Source organism: Peromyscus eremicus, chromosome 5 (genome assembly GCF_949786415.1).
Source record: "Peromyscus eremicus chromosome 5, PerEre_H2_v1, whole genome shotgun sequence".
NCBI lineage: Eukaryota > Metazoa > Chordata > Mammalia > Rodentia > Cricetidae > Peromyscus > Peromyscus eremicus.
The window spans coordinates 132,791,999-132,806,603 of NC_081420.1; the positions used below are offsets into that span (position 1 = coordinate 132,791,999).

The 14,605-nt window shown below is 45.7% G+C and overlaps 1 protein-coding gene across 2 annotated transcripts in view; it reads left to right on the plus strand.

Moving 5' to 3' along the window:
* The window catches only part of Fto (FTO alpha-ketoglutarate dependent dioxygenase), a 362,821-nt gene that overhangs the window by 200,717 nt on the left and 147,499 nt on the right, over positions 1–14,605 (plus strand). The gene's annotated exons all lie outside the window — the stretch shown is intronic.

Sequence of the window (14,605 nt, forward strand, 5' to 3'; positions counted from 1 at the left end):
TTGGTCTGGTGAGGGCTGTGGCTGGTGATGCTAAACTTATGGACAGAATCGCAACTGCCAAGTGGGAGAGGTGTGTGTGTGTGTGCGTGTGTGCGTGTGCGTGTGCGTGTGCGTGTGCGTGTGTGTGTGTGTGTGTGTGTGTGTGTGTGTGTGCGTACATGTGGTACTTGGATGAGACCACATGCCAGGCAAACACCTTACTACCAAGCTACTTACCAGCCCATCTTCAGAGGTGGAACTTGAGATAGGATTTCAATATGTAGCCCAGGATTGCCTTAAACTCAAGATCCTCCCGCTTCTACCTCTCTAGTACTAGACCACCATACCAGCCCCAAACTTGAGGATTTGTAGCCTTTCAGGTAACAACAGCATGTAGAAGTTAGTGTTTCTTATCATACATGTATCTCTTTCACATACAACGTTTGAAAATGTGAAAAAAACCTGAATTATTTTTTATCCCTTTTAGCCTTTCAAGCAGCAATCTAGAGTGGTTGTTTGCAGACCTGAGGCTCTTACCCTTCTCTGTTAAGAAGTGGTGTTTGTGGTGGTCGTTTTTCACAACTGCTTGGGACAATGTGGGGATCTCCTGGAAATCCCTCCCGGTGAGGGATTGCCTTGTCAGGTTGGCGTGTGGACATGCCTGTGATGGAGTTTTCTTAGCTGGGTTAATTGAAATAGGAAGAGCCGCCCTGAGTGCGGGCCGCCCTGAGTGCGGGCAGCACCATTTCAAGGACAGGGACAGAAGTGAACTCCGTTGTTCCTGCTCTTGACTGCAAGTTCCTGTCCTGAGTGACTGCAGTACTGTGCTGTAACCTGGAATTGTGAGCCACACAAGCCTGTCTCCTTTAAGTTGCTCTGTCAGGGTGGTTTTATCACAACAAAAGCAGTGGGAACTCGATGCTGTTACTCTGTCGGGCTCCTGTGCCTGTGTCGGACCGACCGACCGACCACCGACCGACCGAGTGAGACTCCCTGCAGTCGGGAGAGAGCCCTTGCTGCCGCTGGCACAGGCTGTCACTGCGACGCTTACTGAGGCCTCACGCCCTTCCTCCCGTTCTTGCTTACCATTTCCCCTCCCGCTCGGGCCCTGGGCCAGTGTCAGCACCCTGGACCTGGGCGTCATCACTTGCAGGGTAAGTTTGCTCATGCTGCTGACCTACACAGAGAGTGGGAGGGTTTAATGGGCTGGCATGTCGTGCATCAGTCCTGCCCAGCTGTGTGATTTGAGGTGGGTTACATGATGCTTTTATTACCATTTACTATTATTGATCGTTGTTATTAGTGTGTGTCCATGCATATGTGTGTTGGCCCACCTATGAGCGGTATGAGCATGTGGGGATCGGAAGACCGTTTGTGGAGTACGTTCCTTCCCCCCACTTTTGTGTGGGTCTGGGGATGGAACTTCAATTCAGATCCTTCAGCCTGGCATCATATGCCTTTACTCCCTAAACCATGTCCTGGGTCGTAGCTTCTTATCTGTAAATCGTGGTGATGATTAAAATAAAACCATTTTGCTGAATTATTTCCCTGAATTGTCCTAGGGATTTAAATTAGGAATGTGTGAAAAATGACCAGGACAGAATGTGGCAGTTGGTAAGTGTTCAATAACTAATAGTTATTGTTATCAACCCCTTTCTAATAGTACTTACATAGCTACTGTATGATGTGTTTTTTTTTTCTTTTCATGCCTACTGGTAACACTTCAATAAATAAAATCTACATAAATTGCCAGTTAACAGGTACTGAATCCCTACTAGAGAAGTCTGTCCCACAGTTAACTGGGTATGGTGATACATATCTCCACTCAGCACCGGAATGCACTGCTTAGACCTTGTCAAAAACCAAAACAACAACAAGCAAGGAGTTACATCACAAAACTGTATGTGTGTGCCTGTCCGGCTCTGTGCACGCTCCATTCAGAGAGTCCATGTGAGGCACCTCCAGGTCTCCAAAGATGGCGCTGCTGCTTAGAGGTGGGGGCTGCATTTGATTGAGTGGATCATTTCCCAGGACAAATATGGCAACTGCTCATGGCACTGTCTCTAGACTGTCTGGAATTTTTTAAGTCACATTGTCAATACCCACTTCATTATAGCGGGCTAGAGTTTCACTTTGGGAGTCTTAAGAAAAATAAGGTAGTTGAGGGGGCTAGTCTCTTATGGTGACATGTGTAACTCATAGTGTTGTTTTTTCAGATGTGTGTTTAGTTTTTATTGTCATGATAAAGTGAGAAGAATGGTGCTTAGCTGATTAGTGTTCTGTGACGCTGCTGATGTCGTGATAGTCAGCAGAGAGGACATTCTAATAGACCAGAGCCTAGGAGACACACTTCTAGGTGACCCACGGGGCGTTTCCAGAGAGGGTTATTTGAGGAAGGAAGGCACCTTGAGTGTGAGTGCACTGTCACCCCAGGAGCTGTAGTCCCACAGTAAATAAAAAGGAACAAAGGAAGAAGCCAGCTGGGTATAAGCATTTGTCTCTCTCTGCTTCCTGACTGGAAGCAATGTGACCAGCCTCTTTGTCTTTCTGCCGCCATGACTTCCCCACCGTCATGGACGGTGTCTCCTGAGACCATAAGCCAAACTAAACCTTACCTCCTTAAGTTGCTTTTAGTCAGGCATTTGGTCATAGCAACAAGGGAAGGCACTAACACAGAAAAGAGTGAGCACCCATAATGGGCCAATGTGCTTTATTTCTCTAAATCTCAGTAGCAGAGTTCCAGGCTGAAAGCGGTAGCTAACACATATTACCGTAGAACATACAGTAACATTGCTGCTTCAGGGACCTGATGTAGACAAGATGAATCCTGTTGGATCCCTGAGGTAAGGACAATAACTACTTTCATTTTCAAATAGGTAAACTGAGGCCAGAGAGGCGAAGTAACTTGCCTGTGGCCGGCTTGGTCACCATAAGGCGGTTACAACATGGAGCCTTTGCCCTTCTTCCCTGTACTAAAGTCCCAATGACAGGGAGGTCTGAAGCATCCCCACTCATCGTTGTTTCTTCTGCTGCCCTGAGTTGAAGAACCCACTCACCAGCTTTGCTTGCATTCAAATGCTATGCTGATCAGATGTGTGTGTGTGTGTGTGTGTGTGTGTGTGTGTGTGTGTGTGTGTATACACCCGCGCACACCCGTGTCCACATCTGTCTGTCTGCCTGTGTGGGGTTGTGATTTCCTAAAACCTCTGTCTGCCGAATATCCATAAGCATTTTGAAGTGCAAGTCTCTAACACTGAACTCTCCTGTAGCTTGGCAGAGTAACTCACCATTATCACTGTGCCTCAGTTTCATTTAACATAGAGACTCCTCTTACATGGTGATAGCTACATTAAATGAGATAACGTGAGTGAAATGTCCCTTGGCCTGGCAGGAAATGCATTCGGTGACTGTGGCTCTTGCCCTTAGTGTCATCATGGGGCCAGTTCTCCAAGCCTGAGGGCAGCAGGAAGGCCTCTGGCTGCCCTGTCCCAAGCCGTTAAAATTTCCACTGGGGCTTTGGCTTGGATGCCACAGAGAGAATGGGTGAGTGCAAGGGGGAGGGTGGATAGATACAAAGAGTGAATGATAACAAAGAGCCTTTTCTGCTTCAGCTCTTGTGTAGAAAACATATGTTCAGTGATGCAGGCAGCAGTTGGGTTAAAGACACACTGTAGGGCTGCAGACAAAGGGCCCGCGCTCTGCCTGCATTCACAGAGCATCTAAACATATTCACTTGTCTCACTCGTTAGGGACTGAGCTGTCAGCTGGATCCTCTTGCAAGTGTGATTTCTTTTTCCCCGTTCTCTTTCAAAAGCCTCCTCCTCCCCTCTCCCCCAATGTTTTACACTTCATATAATCCAGTGTGCATGACAGACCACTTCAGTCTTTGTGCTCCTGATGTTTGGGGGAAGGCGGGTGCAGACCTGCTGGAGAGCTTGGATGACTTTTGCTCGCCCAGGGATGGGAGGGTGCTCAGCCACTTTTAGGCCAGACATCATCAGTGGTCCAGTTCCTTGGTGCTTGATGTAGTTAATCACTGCTTCACCTTCACTTAGCAGTTAGGCCATGAACAGATGAGTGCAGCAAGATTCTTACAAGTGGCGGCTGGAAATTAGGGGCGTGTGTGTTGTGGTGGGGTTGGGAGAGTTCTTGCTTTTATTCATTGAATGAATAGCTTTTGGTGAAAAGACAAGCGCCAAGGCCGGGCACCTCTACCATAATTGGAAAGAAGTCAGCTGTCATTCCAGTGTTCATGATGGGAAATATATAGGCATGGCCATGCTTACTTTTAGATCCACATGATATTCCATGATGTAGATTAACCCCTTCGTTTCTGTGTGCAAACTTCTGCAGCTCTGGCGGGTTTATTTCCATGGGTAAGATTTTAGAAACACACATCTTATGTATATGGATTAGACATAACACTTTTACCTGTAATATATTAGAGATACTGTGGCAGTTCCAATTTATGAATTGGCAGGCTACTCATGGGGCCACTAAATGTCTCTTGGACATTTTTCACCCCCTAAGAGGGCAGGTGAGAGTTGACAAAGAGAGAGTTATCATCATACTTTATAAAATAACTAAAATCCAACGAAATCAGATGGTTTTATAGTAGTGGGCGAGACTCGTTGTGTCTGTGAAGACATCTTGGTTTGTATTTTCCTGGCCAGATTCTGTAGTCTCTTTCTATGCTGTGGCTCTGGTCATCTTCCACCCTTGCTCTTGCTGTTTCCTGATGTTGTTTACTAGTTGGGTGGCTTGTTCTGGAAAGCACGGTGCATTCCAGCAGAGAGAGGCCACAGAGAGAAGTAGTCTCCTTTGGCTAGAAGCTATGGATGGGTTGGGAGCTCATTTTGACAGTGGAGGCAATTACAGTCCTGCTAACAAATAGGCAGTCAAATACTGTGGTGTCCTCCAGTATGAGGGTGATTGCAGCCCCTAAAACTGCGTCGGACAAAAGATGCCATGTAAAGATTTTCTAGCAGAAAGTGTCAACAAAGTCATCACCACCAACGCATGTCATAAGTGACAGAAGCAACTACTGAATGGGTCATCATTTTAACACTCGCCTCTGGAAAAAAAAATCTCTGGAAGGAAATTGTTGTGGAAATGTGTGCGCAGGCTGCAGAATATAGCAGGGAAAGCTGGTAGAAATGCTCCCAGCGTGGCACCTTCTTCCCTTGTCTGCTGCAGCATGTCAGCACACAGCCGCGGAACCAGGAAGTGAGTCGATACTCATCCCCATGTTGAGTGGTCTCCTTGTGGAGTGATGGGAAGGAAGGAAGAGCCCTTAAGTGTGTCGGAGGCGCCCTCCTCCTGGGGAGCCCCAGTTGGCTCTTGTTGTTGGTGTCATCCATGCCGTGGCTCCGGGGCTGTCTTGGTGAGAATAATGAAGCCGTGTCTTTCACCTCGCTATGAATCAACTTTATTAGGTAGACAGTACTAACAGTGATGAAGAGTAGACTCCTGACACAGGCAAGTCTTTTAGGCTGCCTGGAAAACACAAGGAAGAAAGAACAATGATTTTTGTAAACTCCATAAAGGTTAAAAAAAAAAAAAAAAGCCCTCAGTAAGTATGTAAGTATGCAGAGCCTCGAAATCAAATCCCATCTCATCATAAGAAGCCGTTGTTTCAGTGGTGGTAGTTAATGTACTGTATGTGAAGGATTTAAGGCTAGCTGGAAAGCCTGGCCTCCGCTCTATTAGGCTGCTATTGACCAGCCAGCGGTGGAACTTCGACTGGGGCTCTGAGGTTTCTTAATGGGCTGTCGGGGGCAAGACACCAGGGCTGTTCTGTACTAGCTCTTTCCTGTGCATTAAAACCCAGGGCCAAGCGATCACACACAGAAGTATGAATTACTTGATGCTTTCTCTGTTCCATATGGCCAGCCATGTCTTTGGCAATTAATCATGGGCCAAATCGGCCAAGGGCCCTCTGAAGCACTGAAGTCAACACGGAGTTGTACCTGTGCCAGTGGGGGCAGCGGGGTTGCCGTGTGAAACAGAAGCATGGGGGTGGCTGGCACCAAGGCCCCAGCAGCTGGCTTCTATAAACAACATATTTCTCCTTCTTCATCTTCACCTTGACCCCTTTTCTTTGTGTTCTCTTCTCTTTTCTTCTCTCATTCCCTCCCTCTTCTTTCCTCCCTCCACTCCTCTCTTTCCTTCCCTTCTTCCCTTCTTTCATTGTTCCACTTTTCCTTTCCTAAAGGAGGAAACCGAAGCTCAGGCTCTCCTTCACCACCGTCTGAAACACCGTAGTCGAGGCAGGAGTTCTACAAACACTGCCCTGGTATCCCAGGTGAAACATACACGAAGGCCATCGTCCACCAGGCTGTCCTCCAGGAGCTTGAACATGGCAGCCACGCAGCACAAGACTGCCCTGAGATATTGGGCCATGCTAGGCAGGGAGGGAACACTTGAGCTGCAGTGATTTCTCTACTAGAGGGATAAGAAAGCGTGTGCACTGTGTGTGCACTGTGCAAGAAAATAATCCACCATTCTCAGTCATAAGGATTTGAAGATTTTTTTAAAAATCGGAATCCATGTCCACCCTTTTGGGTGATTTTTCCCAAATCCTTTTTATATATGACAATTTCTAACATTGGTTAAGCACTTTGTATGTGCCCCATTGTGCTGAGCACTTTATGTAGACACTGAGTATTTACAGCACCCTTAGGAATACCTTCCTCCTCAGACATTTCCACTAGTCTCCTCAGCTCCCCAGCTCCCTAGCCCACAGGTGCCCTTAGAGAACATTGAGGTGGACACATTTGGTAAACTCTCCATTCAAATGGGACAGGTCTTTGAGACAAACTGAACCAAGTGTGCTTTGGGTGGGAATGAAAGGCTGCATTGTTGGCAGCCTCTTGAAGACTTCTCTACCTTTGAGCTCCCCACCACCACCCCAAGACGGTCAGCTTATCTCCTTCTTGCCTTGTAAACAGACTCTGGAGGAGAGAGGAGGGAACCGAAAACAGCCGCCTCCTGTAGTCCAGTAGAAGTGGCACCCAGTGGTGGCTTGGTGTTATCTCTTAGCCGAGGTCAACCAGGATGTGTTTTCTCAAATTCAGGAAACAGGGGAAAGAAAGTTTTAACATTGTGTAAACATTGGCACCCCCAAAATCTCTTGCTCCCAGAGAGGGAGATAAAGGAGGCAGCGGGGCTGAGAGGAATGTTTATTTGCTCTGCTGAGCTGTGGATCCAAGAGCAGTGGAAATCTTTGGTGGTGCCCGTCCAGTTTAGAAAATGTGAAGGCATCACTCAGCATTGAGCTTCGGAGGCCACACAAAAGAGCCATCTCGAGCTGACAATCAGTAAATGAAGGAAGACCTGGGATCGACCTCTCTTTGATGCAACTAAGGCTATCTCAGTGGGTTCAGAACCTTTCTTCTTAAAGGGGGAGGGGATGGAAGAAAAGAGGAAAGGAAAAAAAGACCCCTAGACTTTTGAAGAGGGGAGACAGGTTGGGTTTTTGACAGTGCTGATGTGGGGAAATAGCCTTCCTGGCTGATAACATCTGAAACCAAGTTTCTTCACAAGTTGAACCTTAGCCCGCAGTATCACTGGGAGCATAGCTTTGTAATTTGTGAGTGCAGAGGGGAAACACAATCTTAATAGAAGACCACTGTGTTTGTGTAGTGTTAGGAACACCGCTGTGTGTGTGTGGTGTTAGAACACTGCTGTGTGTGTAGTGTTAGAACACTGCTTGTGTGTGTGGTGTTAGAACACAGCTTGTGTGTGTAGTGTTAGAACACTGCTTGTATATGTAGTGTTAGAATACCGCTGTATGTGTGTAGTGTTAGAACACTGCTGTGTGTGTGTGGTGTTAGAACACTGCTTGTGTGTGTAGTGTTAGAACACTGCTTGTGTGTGTAGTGTTAGAACACTGCTTGTGTGTGTAGTGTTAGAACACTGCTTGTGTGTGTAGTGTTAGAACACTGCTGTGTGTGTGTAGTGTTAGAACACTGCTCTGTGTGTGTAGTGTTAGAACACTGCTGTGTGTGTGTAGTGTTAGAACACTGCTTGTGTGTGTAGTGTTAGAACACTGCTTGTGTGTGTAGTGTTAGAACACTGCTCTGTGTGTGTAGTGTTAGAACACTGCTGTGTGTGTAGTGTTAGAACACTGCTGTGTGTGTGTGGTGTTAGAACACTGGTGTGTGTGTGTAGTGTTAGAACACTGCTGTGTGTGTAGTGTTAGAACACTGCTGTGTGTGTAGTGTTAGAACACTGCTTGTGTGGGTAGTGTTAGAACACTGCTTGTGTGTGTAGTGTTAGAACACTGCTGTGTGTGTAGTGTTAGAACACTGCTTGTATGTGTGTAGTGTTAGAACACTGCTGTGTGTGTGTAGTGTTAGAACACTGCTGTGTGTGTGTAGTGTTAGAACACTGCTGTGTGTGTGTAGTGTTAGAACACTGCTTGTGTGTGTAGTGTTAGAACACTGCTTGTGTGTGTACTGTTAGGAGGACGATTTTCCACATGACGACAGTGTTAGTTCTTTGGTGGTGGTAAGGAAGGGAGCTGGGGAAGTAGAAAAATCCTGTGACTCTGGGATCCTGGTGTTGGTATTTTGAAATTACAAGAATGCCCAATGTAAATAAGCCAAGCAGAGGCATTATCAGCCATGTCTGTGGAATGCCGTTCCGTTTCCCTGTATGTCTGTGTGTCCTTAAGCAAAAGTTCTCTGATTTTATTGGTGGTAGACTCGATGTGAGTTCTGGGGTTCTAGGCTGGTGAGAACTGTTACTCCATGTTAAGAGAGGACCAAAGGACTTCACAGCTTAAATTGAATTATTCATCATGCCTGCATGCACTTTCTTCTTTTCATCTAAGGGACTCCTCTCTGAAAGCCTGCATGTTCCAAATTCTGCGCTTTGGCTTGTGTGTTCATGTGCACACTCATTATTAGGCATGTTAAAAGTTACCGACCATAACTATGTACTCAAAAAAAAAAATAAGTGAGTTGTCTGTTTTAATTGAATAAATCCAGAATTTGAAAAATTCTTTTCCAAGAAGAGTAAAATGTAAGCCTACAGACTCCTAGGTGGTTTCTCTATTGGAATGGCTTATTACTGAATGTGTACATAGATCAAATATGATGGCACTATAGTGGATTGGTACTGTAGTCCATCCAAATGAGAATTGCCTTTGGTGTATAGATGTTTTTTTCCCCTTAATTGTATCACTTTAGAGTAGGTTTTATAAGCTCTTTCTTAGATTTGTCTTCATGAGCACTTTGAATCAAATAGTCCTTTGACATCTGTCTAGGCACCAGGTGCCCTACAGCGTATCATTGGGCTTCACTCATTCAGAGGCATCCCTCAGGAGACTGCTGCCGTGGCATGCTGCCCACCCAGGAGCCTCGGAAATGGACATGGCGCCTGTCTGTTCCGAAAGAGCTGCCCTGTGGAGGAGGAACCATGGAGATGACTAAAGACACACAGTGGACTGAGATGTGGTGTAGGACGTGCTCAGAGGTGGTCAGACCAGCTGAGTCTGGGACAAGTCTGAGGCCCATGCAAGACTTTGGCAAGGGGGTGTGATCTGAGATGCGTCTTGAAGAGTGAGTAGGATCCGAGAGAGCACCTCCTGCAGCTGTTTCCAGGATGTTCCTAGCAGTTTATATGCAGTAGAGGATGGCAAGAGACAAAACTGGCAAAGCCAGCAGGGTGCACACCAAGATGCCAAGGTTTCCTTTGTTCTATTTTGGTTTTGGTTTTGCATTGCTTAGGAATTTGAGCTTTTTAAAAATATATTTGGGTTTTTAATCTCTGAATTTTAACAACTAAAACATGCATAAGCAGAAATACCCTGGTTGTATTGGGCTTTGGAGGCCAGAGGTCCTCATCTCTGAGGTTACTGGCTTCATGGAGTACCAGGACTTCATTCAGACAGCTCACAAACCATGGCGTGGGTAATGCTGAATTATGTGAAAGAAAATAACTTGTGTAGACTTGCACTGTAAAAAGTGACCCCTTTCCTTCCTCCTTCCTCTTTTCCTCCTCCACCCTCCTCCACTTCTTCCCTCCCCCTCCCCAGGGACTTGTGCATGTTAGGCAAGTGTTCTGTCACTGAACTACACCCCAAACCCTAACATGTTCTCTCTTAAAATAAGAAAATTCATTGATGGGTCTGAGTCCATCATGTGGTATAGGTGAGAGGTCTGAACTGAGAGGGGCCGGAAGAGACAGGTGTAGGAAAGAAGTCAGGATTTAGTACTGAGGTGAAAGGAGTCTGTGCAGGGGTAGGGGAGACCGGATGATTCCAAGGATGGAGTTTGTGTCATCACATTGATAATGGGGGCACTCGTTCTAGGGTAGGATTGGTGAGGAGGAGAAGAGAGGTTGGGGAGCAAAGGTGGTCCAGATGTGGGCAGCTGGAGGCTATGATACCATGTTTGAGGTGTCATGTTTAAGAAGAGCTAGCCAGTGGTTGGCTGCATGAGGCAGAAGTCAGTGTAGAGGAGAGATGTGTAGATGTCATGAGTCTACGGGGGCCCTCAGAGTTCTTTCTGCAGAGAGAGCAGGCAGAGGAGACGGGAGAATGAAGTTTATGACCTCAGGATGGCAACAGTTGATGGTCTCAGAAAGAAGATTGACCTAAGAGATGTGCCAAGTGTTGGGCAGGAGCCTAGGAGAGAGCGGTCTCTTCAGCCTGGTGGCTGGAGGTCAGGGCAAGTCAGGGCCAGTTGCAAAAGTGGAAGCTACTCCAGAAGAGCCTTTGTACTTGGAATGTACAAAGTGATGTGCTTGTGTTCCTGGCACACCGGAGGATTCTGGTCATGGTTGCCAGATAGCTTTACAAAATTTTTTAAATTTCAAGTAGTCAGCCCTTCCTGGCATCCTTTTGTTGAACTAGCAATTTTTGCATGTGGTAGATGAACTGAGTGTGAGATGAAACTGAACACTAATAACCAGAATGGCGGGTGTTTTGGACCACCAGTTCATGTGTCTATATGCAGATAGAGAAGGGCCTTGCCATTAGGAGATGAGTCAGATTAAACGTCTAGTCCTCTTAAGAATATGCTTGGTTCATTCTTATCTGGCCATTATCCTCTCTGACTTTATTGAAAAGGGGTCTAAGTCTCAAGGCATGCTCCTGACCCTGTGGCTTGCTTTCCATGTTTGTGGCTGAGGGGAGAGGTAATGTGTTTTGGCTAGTGGGAGATTGTTTTTATAAAATGAAACATACATCAATGTTCTATGATAGTACTAATGGAAAATACCTACTAACATTCCCCAGGTAAGTCAACCTTGAGGAGCTGGCATTAGTATAAAGAGAAATATCAGTTAATTATCATGTAAGAGGGATGCTCTTTGACATTCTGGAATTTCCTTTTGTTCATTGACTTCCCTCTAAACTTAGGAAATGCTATATGGTTATGCCATGGCCTTCCCTCCTGAGTGCAGCATGAGGCCCACAGGAATTCCCAGGATGAAGTCAGCTGACACCAAGGAGTCCACGCCTGGAGTACTGGGGGAAGGGGATTCCCTCGGCCTCTTTTCAGTCCACGTGATGGTGTCAGCAATCCTCATTGCAATGTGATGGGGCTTTAGTTCTCCAACACTTCTGATATCTTCCTTTGTGACACATAAGGAGTGTGCTGCTATCTGGGATCCCTGGCAAGCAATGGCTCACTGAGGGGTGGGGGTGGGGGGCAGGCAGACAGCTTGCTTTTACTGTCTTTATGGTTTTCATCTCATTTATGAGGAGCACCACTGGTTTCTCCATTTTTCTTTAAAGTATATATATTTTCTATTTTTTTTTAATATGGGCCAATTTAAAGAAAAAAATGTGAGATGTTATGTAGCTTGTAAGGGTATGAGAGAATACCTGAAGCCCGGGGAACTGAAACCTGGGGGGTCTGATTATTTTATAAGATCATGAAATTAATTCTTGCCAATGAAGAGCCCCTCATGAAGCGTATAGTGCTCCCACAGTTTACCAGTTTTTATCATGTATGTAATAGTAATTTCTTAAGAGTCATCCATTGTTCTTTTTGTTTGTAGTGCCTGGTTTTCATGTATCTTTCTCATTTATCATTTTGACAAATGTTAATGGTTAGGTGGTTAATGGGAAATGGTGGTAAACGGGACAGTGTCCTTTGCTTCTGTGAAGCTTCCTTGTACACGCCTTCTCTTCCCCCTCATAGAGGCTCCTCACTGTGTGTGGGAAACGAGCTACTGAACACAGCTGAAATGGTGTTAGAGGTGAGGGCACACTGAAGACGCTCTACAAATTGTTTTCACCATATTTGGAGCTGACTGGATCTGTCTGTTGTCCCCGGTTTGGGTGAAGTATCGTGTACACACAGGCACGGTAGTACACTAGGTGACTTTTTGAGGCCGATTTCAACTTCAACTGTGTGATGTAGAGTGTTCCGGACAAGGGACAGAGCTGTTGAAAGTAAGACATTCTGAAATAAGACTTCTTTTAAATTAAAAACCATAGGCTAGCAGCTGCCTGAGTTCTGTTTAGCCCACCATATTTCTTATGCCTACATGATATTAAAAAAGTTAGTGCATTTCCAACATGAACAAAACTAGGAGTATTCACATTTAATATTCTCCTGCCAATGGATTGGTTTTTTTGTTTTGAAAATTCCTGATTTGGCCCTTATGTGGCAGCATCTCTGAATGGCAGAGTTCACAGGAGCCCAGTTGTGGCCATTTGTCAGAACACATGCTCTCTTCAGGTAACCTCTGCTTGATTCATTCTTATCCTCTGTCTGCCTTAAGTGGGGCATGTCATTGCTGGGTCTTAGATTGTAAACTGGAACTGTCTAGAGAAAGTAAGCTTCCTCTCTGGGCTGGAGGACTGGCACATTACCTCTGTGGAGGCTGATTGTGTGTCCCCTGCCATCATCTCCCAGGATCCTGCAAGTCTGGCTCCTAGAGGCATGAGTCAGGGTTCTTATCCCAGCTGGGACCTATCACAGTGGAGATACTGTCTCCTACCTTAACTTGGTGCCGGCCGGAGGATTCCAGTCTAAGCATCATACATAGGTTCTGGTGAGTTAAAAAATTAAGGCTTTACTTAAAAGATATGGGCAACTCAGATGATTTGAGGAGAAAGACCAGACAGGATGCTCAGGAAAAACAAGGCGTGTCAAAGACAAGGTGTGCTAGATGCTAGGGTACATGATGGGTCACCTCTGAAGACACTCCTTTCTGCATCATACTCTCAAGAGTCTTACATACCAGATAAAAGAGTCAGAGTGACTTGGCTCATGTCCTTATAGGGATGTGACAGTCCTCATGGCCACGGGCAGTGAGAGAAAGGACTTTAGGTAAGGGAATCAAGATGCTGTTGCTGGACACAGGAGTCGGTGTCGGCAACAGAAACAGTAAACACTCCCGTACCCCTCCTCAAGCTGGTGATGGGGGATAATGAGTATACGCTGTAGAACACTCAAGTGGAGCAAAGAGGCGGATTTCAAGTTCCACGAGAAGCAAATTGTTTGTGCTCCCTGCAAGTCAGCAGCTGCATCAGCATCAGACACGGAAGGCATGAGCTGAGCAGCAGGGACACAGGATGCTTCAGTCCCGCTAACCTTTGCTTTGGCCAGGCCGTTAACAACTATCTTTATAAATTCAGAGGGAAACCAGCTTCATTTTCATCATGGTTTTGGAGCTATCTAGATATTTCTGACTTGTATTCTATTTGATATATGTTTATATTTGGGTACACTAATGTTTACAAAAGAATGCTCTAGAATCCCCACAGATTTCATACTGATTGAAATTAAAATAACATTCATGGGGCTGGCGAGATAGCTCAGCACGTAAAGGTGCTTTGCTGCCAAGCCTGATGACCTGAGTCAGGCTCTGGGGCCCACATGATAGAAGAGAATCAATACTCATAACTCCCGTGCATGCACATAGTACATACATATACATAGACATAGACCCCAAAAGTAAATATGTAAAAATTAAATAAATGTGGGGCTTGAGAGTTGATTCAGCAGTTAGAGTACATACTGCTGTTGTAGAGGAACTGAGTTGCTTCTCAGCACCAATGCCAGGCGGTTCACAACTACCTATAACTCCTGCTCCAAGGGATCCAGCAGCTTCCCGCACTCACTTGCACATGGCCACACACAAGCATGCACAAGTAAGTACACATAACTAAAAGCGAAACAAAAGATTATTAAGAGTAAATAAATACTAGTCATATTCATACAATTTAAAGATGTTTGTTGAGATATGCTGCTCTTTCTGGTTAATATGCTCTTATTTCCTTCTTTGAAACAAGCAAGGAAAATGAATGACAACACCCCCCCCCCCAACCTGTGACGTGGGTAGAAATTGAATGTAATGATTCAGATGAGAGGGCCCATGCAGAAAGCCTCTGCTGGGGGGTGGGAAATGGGGAAAGTCAGCGCCTGTTTTTCCTTTGTTGTTTTGTTGTTGTTGTTGTATTTAAGGCAAAACAAACAACTCACAATGACCAGTCCACAAAAATCATTTCTAATAGTAGCTCATGGTAGGCAATTCCCTGGGAAAAAAATGGTTGGTGTGCTGAGGAAATGAGGGTGAGAATGCATAGCGTCTGGACACATTTCTTTAGGCAATGGTGCTTTGGAGTTTGCCCTGTGTGCCATGTACATTGATTAAACCCAGA